This window comes from Thunnus thynnus, chromosome 10, assembly GCF_963924715.1.
Source record: "Thunnus thynnus chromosome 10, fThuThy2.1, whole genome shotgun sequence".
Classification (NCBI taxonomy): domain Eukaryota; kingdom Metazoa; phylum Chordata; class Actinopteri; order Scombriformes; family Scombridae; genus Thunnus; species Thunnus thynnus.
Genome location: NC_089526.1, coordinates 4,229,676 through 4,242,444, shown reverse-complemented (window position 1 = coordinate 4,242,444; position 12,769 = coordinate 4,229,676).

Here is a 12,769-nt window from a genome sequence, read left to right as displayed (position 1 = left end):
CAATCTGGACCATAATCCAGGGGTGTCTAGCAAGGTCAGGTATAAACAGAGTCACAATATAGTCCAGATGAGATTAAAGTTTGAATAAATGTGATACATGAATGTCCCTCAGTTGGAAAAACCAGGAATGTACAGTATATGTAAAATACCATGGCAATTTGTAAATATATAAAAAGATATATATGATTATAGTCTGTAAAACTAATTTAAAAAAAAACTTAAGTAAAGTAAACTGTTGATCTTGTGAAGGCAGGACACCTTTATCTGATTTCAACCTGACAAAAGGCCTAATCAGCCAGAATATTTGACAATAACATCTGTATGGAGTTATCGCTACTTTCATCCAAGGGTGAAAACAGTGAATGATCTTTTAACAATGGGGCTTTAAATGTATTACGTAAACTAAAAGAAAAGAGACAGCTGATAAAACTGACAAAACAATGGAGACAAACAACACAAGCACTTCTTCAACTTTGTCTGGAAATGTAAAGCAGACAAACCAGTTCAGACAAAAAAAAAATACACTGGCAGAGATTCAGAGCAGTCATCTTAACTTCCATCATCGACTGCATATTCCGACTTTTACCGCTGAGCCTGCAGTAAACCGGGCTCTTTGGTGGAGAGTCGTGAATCTTTATGCCCGTTTCCGTGCAATGTCAAAGCTTTAAGAGAGGAGCAGGAAATGGGAACACAGCTCCCCTTGCCCTGTGGGCTGCAGTAACTGTTGTCTGTCTTTTATCCTGCATGCAGGAGACATGCAGCCATCGTGACTCATTTTAGAGCCTTGCAGAGTCCTCAACCCTTCAGTCTCAGCAGACTATGGACCTTCAGCATCTGATCTGAGTCAGACCAGGTCATTCATGCCAGAGAAAAAAAAAAAAAAAAAAAGCACTAAGGAGAGATGAGAAAAATAAGGGCACACAAAACTGTAGCTATACATAATAAATCTGATTGAAACTGAGATTGGTATTTGTTTTGACTTGTGTCAAAACTTTACTTGGTCAAAATCACCAACGAAGAAGAAATTTAAAAGTTGTTTGGGTGGCGCTAAGACTAGTTTACTGTTAGGTTGGCGTCAGCCGTTGCTTACAGTAGCCTAATCTTTGATCTTGCTACATTTGCTAATCTATGATTCACTTCACAACACAGAATAACCTCGCAGAGGATGCAGGCCTACCAGTTGCTGCATGAGGTTTCGACAGTCATTCACCATCAGCACATCTGGACTCATGACTGAGAGACAGCTAATGCTAGCTTAGACCCCCCACGCCCCCCCCCACACACACACACAGAATACGCACAATACAGGAGCAAAACAACAATGACTGTACAGGCGCGGACAGTGACTCGGCAGAAAAGTCTAGTGAGAATCAGCATTAATGTTAATATGCTTCAGAGTTTTGAGTGGGAGGTTTTTTTTTATTTGGTGTAAAAGGACAGATGGTTTATGACTGATAGCTAACTCTATGTGGGGGAAAAAATATCTCGTTCTCCTAGTCGGTATTGCACAACATGAAGATGACAGCATGTCAAACAAATTCTGAGAGGCTTTGATATTACTACAAATATGTCCAAAAATAGTTTTATCCTCTTTTGTCAAACTGAAAACTACACACAATAGCTGTACTATCATTATGGTCTGTATTTCCTTATATAAAAATGAGGAGAATTCAAATTTAACTTCTTTTTGCATCCATCTGCATATTAATAGCATAATATATTTAATAAATATTACAGAATATCTATGTGAATCATGTGGATTTTGGATTTCAGTTAGATTTAATTAGGGAAAAAAAATAAATTAGAACTTTAAAATTGTATAAGGTGTGTTTAAGGTCAATTCAGAAATTTTCAAGTCCGAAGTGCAACAGATTTAAGTCAAATTTGGTGGATTGACAACTGATTTCTTCTGAGTGTAACCTTACAGCTGCCAGCTCTTACAAATTGACATTTGGCAAAGAGGAAGTGGTAATACACATTCAACCTCCATGTTATTAAGGATCTCGTAGTGAGTAAAGAGTTACTGTATGAGAGAGCAGTATCGATCCGTTACCTCATCACCCAACCAAAAACACTCGATGCGCCCCCACCCTTTGACTCAGCATCTTTCACTTTTGCACACTGCGTCGCTCTTTCCTGTTTGTTCGATCGTATTATTACTATCAGGGAAACTTCTGAAGTCACCCGTTGACACAGCGAGTTCCACTACCTCAGCATCGTGACGCCGGGGTTTCACAGCACTTTTCTGACTGGGGGAGGACAACACTTACCCACTGCTGCAGGAGGGGGGGGATATCCCACGGGGCCCGTACATGTACCGAAATGTCAAGCCTGTCTTCCATTTGTCTGAACTGAGGTGAGGTTTGTTTATCTGCTCTCCGAGAATTTGATAAAGTTTCAAGTGTTATCTCATCTGACACAGTCCTCCCTGTCGCATAAGCAGCTTTGTTGCGGTGACATGCCCACAGTTTTGAAGAAAAGGGACGCCCACAATTTAACGTTAAAAGAAACTTGAGACCATTTGTGGGCTGATAGTTAGTTACATTCAGCTTAGAGGAGAATACTGGTGTAGTTTGGAGCTCATCTTTTTTTCTACTGATGTCTGTATCTAGTTAAACAATGTCTTTACATGGACCCTATTAATCAATCAAAAAGCATAGAATTGTTCTTGTGTGAACACTTTGATCACACAAAACTCGCTTGTTCTAATAGGAATTCCTCGCTATTAAAGTCAAATATGTTCTCCTAGACTCACCGCTCTGTCTCTTTTCCCTATATGTGCTTATCTTGGTGATAAATAAACAGGTGAGAGTTTATTGGCTTTTTCTTAAAGTGGCTTTTAATCAGCATTTTCTATAAAAAACACTGTATGAGCTGACAGTGTGTAACGTGTTGTTCGTGGCTCGTAGTGACGAACCTACAGAGAATTATCAGCGACTCTGCAGCTCCCTTCGGCTAATCGGAGATTTATAGTGGAGTTTCAGCTCATTGTTTAGTTGTTCTGCTTCACTCTCAGCGCTCTCATAGTGTCTGTTTTCAGAGAAAAAGCTCTAAAAAGCCGCTGTACACTACCTGCTCAGCACCAAACAGCTAACACACAGTTAGCTGTTGACTAACTAGTGAACACAGTGGAGCGTTTAGCAGCTAAAGAGCCAGATATTTCCCTCAGGAGTTGGTAGAGAGAAAAAACAGAGCTAAAAGAGAGTGAATATTGGACTTAAATTCACCAGGTGGACGGAAACACGACTCCAAATGAATGATAATGTTGCTCCTTAACTGCTGGATGTGGAAATAAGCAACTGTTTGCTAACAAGTTCAACATATCAACTTAAAAGCTCAGTTAACGCAGATTTCAACAATTTGCCATTACAGTTATCTTTCTCTAACTTTGACTACACCTTTACAACACTTTATTTGTGGATAACTGTGGAGGAAAGCTGAATTATGGTGTATGTTAGAACCGTTCTTCCTGACTGTGGTTGCATGTAAACACCTTGGACGGCACAGCTCAGGGAGCATGGTGCACAGGTAGAAGGAGGTCCACTAAAATGAGGCGGCCCAAAGAAAACAGCAATCGTTAAAATGTAAATGAAGTATTTTCTCTCCAAACCAGTACATGTATTTAACCATTTAAATGTGTACAGGTGATTCTGAGGGCAGCAGGACAGATATGCATGATACTTCCATGGAAGTTGTTGCACATTAGCAGCAGAACCGGTGGTGATCAAGATGTAATGGCATGCAATCAGATGTTCTGTCCAACGCTTTGGTGTATGAAATTAACTGTGCATATTCATAGTCTCATGAAGATGAATTCCCAATAATTTTGGCAATCCTGAAATTTCATGTAACGCCAACACCCGCCCAAATTTTTCCAGTGAAAAACACTTTGGTGACCAGATTTCTGTGAACTCCTCTGATCAGGACACAGTTTCAGACTATGAGACTACAGTGGAGAGTTCACAGTAAACAGCAACAGCACTACTGGCAGCATTTCAGAGAAAATACTCATGATTTATGCGTATAAACACACACACACACACACACACACACACGCACACACACATACACACACACCCACACACATTCTCACTCACACAAACAAACACACGCACTTATTAAGAAATGCATAAACACACACACACACACACACACACACACACACCAGAAGACACACATGCCGTTACTGTACAATTACAAATAAAAACATGTGTACAGGTACATCCTTCACACACACACACGCACACACACACACTCACAGTTATAACCGTACAATACATTAACCATTTGTCTTCTTTCGTGTCTCCATTTACTGATTAATCATTTAACTCTCGGAAGATGTACTGTCAGTTTCCCCAGAAATGTTGTGATTAGTTTCATAATGAAACCACATACCATATAAACCCTTCAACACCCCCACACACACACACTCACACACACACACACACACTCAAACACACACACATACACACACACAGAACAAATATATACTCGAATGCTCGCTGCGTTCCAGAGTGACGCGGCATCCAAGGCGGCTGTTTTACCGTAAACACAGTGCAGCATACCATCATGTAAAGCAGACACATCAGAGGACGGTCACTGGTCAGAATGGGTGACTCACATCGGTCAGCCCCTTCCTCCCCCCTCCCTCTCTGCCCTCGTTCGATTTCCCTGAAATTCACTTTTCCTCCTCGAAACCTTTGTGACAGGAAGTCACAGCCTTATTTGGGTGGCGGACAGACCCGAGGCAAAACTCGAGATTCAGAGGTGGCCGTTACAAACATTAATATGTCATCGTCAAATTGACTGCAGTACCTCATCAAAAAATATTATCAACACATGAGAACAGAATGGAGTCAACTGGGAGCCAAATGTTTCTCCAAATTAAGACCACATTTCCCATAAATTACTATCGGTCACCAATATGGGCATTGCTTTCTCAGCAAGTGTTTTGTCTTTATGGAAGAGAATAAAAATGTTAGACTTTTTCTTTTCTTTGTTTTTTTTTGACTCATTCCACACAACTTCTTTTTTATCAACAGACATTTATGTTATATGTTGTGCTTTTAGCCATGCTAGCCATGTGGCTCTATGATTGGATGGAATGAAATTTGGGTCACATATCCATAGTTTTCAGAGGATGAATTCTCCAGCTTTGATAATTCCTGACTTTACCTCTAGCGCTGTAATAATAATAATAATAATAATAATAATAACTTTATTTATATAGCACCTTTTAAAAACAAAGTTTACAAAATGCTTTGACAGACAAAGCAAAAGCAAAGACATGAGACAGAAGACAATAACAGATCTGACCTTAAAAAGATGGCAGCCAAAGAAAGACAATAAAGAGATGATAAAAAGTTTAAAAGAAAGATGATCTAAAGACAATATACATAAAAGCAGGTCTGTAAAAATGGGTTTTAAGAAGTGATTTAATAGAAGTTACTGATTCTGCGAGCCTTTTCTCCTCAGGCAGGCCGTTCCAAAGTCGAGGAGCCCTGATGGAAAAAAGCTAAGGTCACCTTTAGATTTAACTTTGGAAGGTCCCCACCTGAGGATCTAAGGCCGCGGCTTGTACGTGGGTCAACATATCTGTTATGTAGCTTGGAGCTTCAGACCCAAGAGGCTGTAATGAGTTTGACGTTTTTCTTTCTTAGTGAAATGTCTCAACAAGTACTGTTACGCTAAGTGACGTTCATTTACCGACTTAATAACGTAATGATAATAAATATGAATACAAGGGAACAGGTTTGACTCATTTATATCCGTCATCCGTTGAAGAGTGTGTATTAATCAGTAGGGCAACAAAAATCCAGATGGGATTTCCAGAGAAAGATCGCGTTAATACCAGATGTCTGGTCATGACCTTGTTTACTTGTTCTTTTGATCAGATCTGCATTAATTTTTTAAAATTTTTAGATTATTTTATTTAGTTTCTTGTATTTTAAGCTATTGTCCATCAGTACCAGGATGTACAGACATGCAATAGGTTGTAAAACATGTTTTATTCTGCAATCCAGAACAACATATTTCATGTTTTCTGATCTGACGCCCCAGACAGCAGGACAAAATAATATTTCTGCGCCTTCCAAAATCGTTACAGATCCCTGTTGAAAAATAAATAAGTTGTATAATATGACGATGGGAGGATTAAAGGATATGGCTGGCAATTTTCTATATTTTTCTCATGTGCAGAGCCAAACCAACAATGGATTGATCCTACTTACAAGTATTGTGCATGTATCCAAAGCCTTATATATCTTCTTCCTCTGTGCCGTAAAAACAAATCAATGAGCCAAACTGGTGTCCTGGTTGACATGTTCCTTGGCCCAGAACAGTTTGGACATATTAGTTTGTTTACAAATGGTTCAAAAGACTCATAACAGCAATCACATTTTCAGTCTCTGGAGAGTAGTTCTTTGGAAGCTAGACACCGCTGAGCTTGTGCAGGAATGCAGGTCCGTTTACTGTGCTTTGCTAGCTTGTTACGCCACGTAAAAACTGCAAGTTAAAACGACCGCTGTCTTAAGGTTAGGACGTATGTTGTCACGGTTACAGTAACAGCAACGTGGTCGAGGTTAGTGAATGATCGTGGTCATGGTTGTGAAAAACAATGAACAGTAATATCCTGTGGTTGGATGTGTTGTGGGATGTTTTGTTGACCCATCCACCCCAACCTCCTCAATAAGTAGACTTTATCACGTTATAAGTACATCAGCTGATTTCCTCCTTTTGTTATTATTAATTATTTAGGCCAGGGCTTTCAGATACAGATTGTATGTTAATGCCAGGTATATCCGGGGTCATAATGTTTCCTTTCACCTCCGTCATGCACCTTCACTAAAAAGTCCCTCTTGTGAAACCTGTGTAAAGACGGGCCAAGAAATTTCCAAGCAGGTTTTTCCAGCAGAAATCTGGCTGTGACTCTGCTGCCTCTAATCCTTACATATACCAGATTTGTCATTTACGGGGAATTTAAGACATGAGGTTACTGTCAGCCCTCACCCGGTTATTTCAGTGCATGTAAACACACTGACAGAGAAAGAGAGAGAGTTGTTGTAACGATGAAGGGAACCAGCGAATGGAAGTTTTGATTTTATCAGTCAAATGTTTTTTTTTTTTAATCAGAGATTTTCCAGCTGGTTGATTTGAAACAGTTGATCTGAGTCTTGTTTCCTTAGCGGTAGTCAGGTCTTATTTAACACCTCGTATGATGTGTGTGGACACATGTAAAGAAGGGGGGCGTGTCTTACAGTATGATACAGGAAGTGTGTGTGTGTGTGTGTGTGTATAACAATTCATAATCCTCTCTAAAACATGTGGCTCATAAAAACCACAAGCTAATGACTCACTACACCCCCTTGCCCTCTTTCAACACACACTCTGCATGGATAATATTAAAAACACATACACACGGGCGCGCACACGCACACACACGCACAAACACAAACACACACACACACGCAAGAGGATTAGGGCCACATGTGAAGAATTTATTTGAGTTCTGACTTTAAACTCAGATTTCTAAGATTAAAGTAATGCTGCACCCAAAATCACAAACTAATATGTGTACTATCATTCAACATATTTTTGTGTGAATAAACAGTAGTTTGCATCCCCCCCCACCCCCCCTACCTCCTCCACCAACCCGACACAACCACAACTCAATCAGAATTTGGTCCAATAACATTTGGAAAGTGTAGAAGAGCCACAAGAATTAATTATTTTATCTCCATTCACACATCCCCATTACCGTAATTACTGGTAATGCGGTAACAAAAAAAAATAACAGCATACTGAAGAAGAAGAAGCGGCAGCAATTTTGTTTACTTATTTAATATGTAGACTGGTCCTCATCAAAATATATTAATCTAATTATTTCTTTTTGTTTCATTATTTTATCCCCATTCACACATCCCCGTTACCGTAATTACTGGTAATGCGGTAACAAAAAAAATAAAAGCATACTGAAGAAGAAGAAGCAGCAGCAATTTTGTTTACTTAGTTAAAATGTAGACTGGTCCTCAACAAAATTAATTAATTATTAATCTAATTATTTTGTTTTTGTTTAATTATTTTATTTATGTGTATGTTTATGTACCTTCACCCTTATTCAAAGTCAGAATTTTGCCTTTATTCACAGAATTAAACTCAGAACTCAAATAAATTTTTTCAATTGTGGCCCTAATCCTTTTCCGTACATATGGACAACACATCGTACACCCACACAAATATACATGAAAACTGAAACAGTTCCATACACACATATTCTTCCATTTGTCATCTCGTTTCAGCAGATGACGTCGCAAAACACGAAAAGGAAACTACCAGACAGTCCCTCCTTTCTCCTTTAATAAGGACATACTTATAATAATAATGAAATTCTAATTATGATTCATATGAACATTCAGAAACGTCTCTCTCACATCCCTAAATTAAGGAAATCTAAAGCACAGAGTAATTTGTGACATTCCTGATATTGATTTGAAGCTAAATTGTTCTCACTGATGTATTTATAATTTGGTTATTACAATTATCTGGCAAAACTCAAAGAGGAAATGACGCCAATATGTGTTGTGAGTTGAATCTGCCGAAAGATGACAGATACTGCAAAGTATCTGTACTTTGATATGCGGGTCATATATCAAAGTACATGACCTGAAAGTATCATCCAGTAAAGAACGAGATAAAGGGCAGAACCACAGGGGTCTTTCCCTCTCTGTATGAATATTTGCATACTGTATGTGTGTTTATCTGAATAAAAATAACTTTCAAAGTCTTTTTTAATTGAGATAAAACACTATTGTAATTGTTAAGTATTAATTTAAAATCAAATCCTGCTGTACTTAGCCTAGTCAAATATGAACTAGATTAACATTTGGAGCCCAGGCCCAATGGTGGTACACGAGGGGGAAAAAAAACTATTTTGAACCCAATTTCAGTGTGAAAACAGACAAAAAGGAGAGTTTACTTGCTTTTTTGTCAGTCAAACTCAGACAGGATGAGATAAATCCAGGTTTAGATCTGAACTTGTTGTAATTAGACTTGTCAAACCTCTACAAGAGTCCAAAAATCAATTATTTCCAGCTTTAAATTTGTGAAACCTTTATTCTCTTTGTGAAAAAGTGACTGAATCTAAAGCTGCAAACCAGAGAGCAGTTTCGAACACACCACTGCAGTTTGTCTTCATGTTTTTCATTCTTGTCTTACAAACATGTACAAGCTTCCTTGTTTTTAATTTGTTTCAGTCACACATGTGCGGAAGATGACTGAGGTGACTCAGCACAAAGCAGCCATTTTCATGTCCCACGATGACCCCTTCCTCCTGAATCTTCACACATGTAGAGCATCATTCTTCTTCTCTTCATCTTCAAACCGCAGCAACCAACGTCTCTTCCTGCAGACCATCCATCCGCATGTCTTACACGTCAGCAACACTCTGCCCACCATTTCTGCACCGTGTTGACCCGGTCACAGAGGAAAAGTTTTACATGGGAACTGGAAAATTGCGTGTGTGTGTGTGTGTGTGTGTGTGTGTGTGTGTGTGGTGAAGGTGAGGCTATTGTTGGTTTTGCAGCCCACAAATCATCATTTAAAATGTCATAACCACCAGGTTTCCTTCCCCTTGCATGCAAATAATCTATGAACAGTGGTATTCATTTATGTAATTCTGTGTCAGTGATGCACATACTGAAGACACTAAACATACAGTATTAATATAAGTGAGTGAACAGACTCAGCTCACCTGGTCTGATACTACACATGAGCTAGTAGTCAGTTTCTCTTCGGCTTTTGTTTGTTTGGTTACTTTACAGCACCGTATACCAACCTCACAGCACATTTTTCACTCGACTCATGCAACCTACCGTGCATGTTTTCAATCTAGTTTGCTTGTAGATTATTATCTGTCTACTATCGTCGGTCTACAGCACATAAAGAGAAATGTAAACGTTATCAAACTGGTGGAATACAAAGCAAAAAGATTCAACAAATCCTCTTCAATAAGACTGAGAAGGTGTAGGCTGAAGCCAAGTGAGTAAGACAGAGCAGCATTAATGCAAATAAATCTATAAATAACTGGAAAAAAAACTTTCAAATTTAACATAAAAATCCAAAATGTTTAAATAAAAATAAACTTCTTGTAAGTTACACGTATTCTTCCCACTTTGTCATCATTAAAGGCGCCTTAAACTTGTGCAACAGCAACAATTGTGTTTAAGTTTATTGCATGTCACATTGTGTGAGACACCTGTGTCACAATCTGTGTCACAATCTGTGTCAGACAGCACAATATCAATTTGAGGAAGTCAGATTATGAGATGAATGTGTGGTGAATCTGCACCGCTCTGATGTTTTTTGTTTCACCTCCATTGTTTTGTTTTTTGTATGCCACGGACATATTTAACAAAACGAGTGTGTTTTCCCTCTAAACTTTATTTTAAAAAACTGCACTTGACATACTGGCCCTATGTATTCTGTGTCATTTCATGTCGTATTCTGATTGGTTTGTTTGTAGATGTGGGTCGTAGCAGCAGCCACGTTGTCAAATCAGTCGTCGGTCTCACAGTGAGATCTAGAAACATTGTTTTGGATCGACGACCGAATATTTCACCGTGTTTCTCTCATGATTGTCAACTTTCATCTCAGACAGCCAACGATCACATAAAGAGGCCTTGAGCAGAACAAAGTTTTATGCAGTATTAAAACACACTTCTCAGTATTTGTTTTTCTGCAGTCAGTATCTTTTTCGAAACAGGTGTAAATTAATTATCTTTACTTGGATTAAATCCTCTCTGATGAGGAAATTTAAAGTAGTGGAGCCTGTGAGGGCCATACAAAGGTGAGAAACAAAGAAGAGAACAAAACAAAAGAAAAATTGCTTTAGCATGTTGTTGTGTTCAGTCAGCATGTGTGTATGTGGTGTAGGAGAAGTCTTGTGTAGATGTCACTTTGTACTTAAATACTAAAATAACTGTTTATTCTTTAATATAAAAAGATAGAATTTATATTTCCTCCTCTCCATCCCTGCAGCACACAAGCCTCCTCCCAGAATTCCTAGGTATGGTAGTCATTAATTTCATGGAAGTGTCTGACCATCATTTCGCATATTTTGTGTGCGAGCATTTCAGAGAAATAGCCATTAATTCCCCTATTTTGGACATGGTATTGGGTACAGTTACAACTGTACAGAACTTTCATAATAATTTTAGTTGGAACAGTAAATGAAATAGATCAAGTCAACAAAAAATCCCCTGGGACCCATGAAGCATTTTTCCCATAGACCACCATAAAAAGAGGTGGGAAAAAACAACCATCTCAGCCTGCAAACAAGACCAATTATTTCTCTTTGTATGTTTAATATTTGTACAACTTTCTAGAAAGAGTCTAGAAAAGCTGTTTTATGTGTGTCATAGGATGAGGAAACACTAAACAGAGCTAACATCAGCCTTACTCTGGCCCAGTTTGTGACAAATAATAGTCTCCTACCAGCCAGTCAGGAGCCACATAGCAACACACACACACACACACAGGTAGCACACTTGATGTCCTGACCCCAAGGCTACGGGCGGGAAAGCGACACACAGTGCTTATTAATAATAGTCAGTGTGTGTGTGTGTGTGTGTGTGAGAGAGAGAGAGAGAGAGAGATCAAAGTGTTAAGCTCACCAACCCCCCATCATCCACATCCTCCTGTCTTTCTCTTTCTCTCTCTTACGATCTCTGTCCGTCTCTCTCTTCAGCGCCTGCCTATTAGAGGGCGGCAGGTTTAATAACAGGTTGGTCCGTGTGTGTGTGTGTGTGTGTGTGTGTGTGTGTGTGACACAGAAAAACAGGGGATGACAGGAAATGAGAGAGCACCTCCAGGAAAAAGAGAGCGTTCCTGTTGTTTTATTTCTCTGACCCCCTCACTACGTGTGTTTGTGTAGAGTATCTATGTACATGTATACAACAATCCGCATTTGCAAGTTCGCACACTGTGTGGCCAGAAATATGTCGTCACCTCTGTCCAGATAGTTTTTGTGTGTGTGTGCTTTTGGTCTGTGGCTGTTCTTCATCATTTGGAGTCCCTCAGATCTAAAGTAGGGAAATTTTAATACTACAGCATAAAGTAATATTCTAGACAAAAGTGTGCTTTGAACTTTTTGTCAACAGTTTGTGTTTGTCCCTTTCTTGTTGCAACATAACAATATGCACTATGCAAAAAAAAAAACAGTTCCAGAAAGAAATGGTTTTCCCCAGTTTGATGTGGAAGAACTTGACTGGCCTTCACAGACATCTGACTTAAACCGCATCCAACATCTCTGGGATGAACTGTGAGCCAGAACTTATCACCCAATACCAGTATTGATCCTCACTAATGCTCCTGTGGCTGAATGCCAAGTTCCATAATTGTGTGAAAAGCCTAAAACCAGAAGAGTGGAGGCTGTTATAGCAGCAGATTAAGCAAAACTCACACATGGGTGCAAAGTTCAGGTGTCCACACACTTTTGGCCGTCTAGTGTGGCCAAAAATCACAAGTTCACAAATTATATATATGTGATCTTGTAATTATAATATAATTACAAGAATTATCTCTGGAGTCCCCCAAGGATCAATCCTTGGCCCACTACTTTTAAATCTATACATGATCCCACTTCGTATCATCGTTAAGAATCATAACATATCCGATCGTTCTTACGCAGACGATACACAGCTCTATATCTCTCTGCATTACAGACATAGATTATTGGATGGCAACAAAACTTCTTACAGCTAAACATGAATAA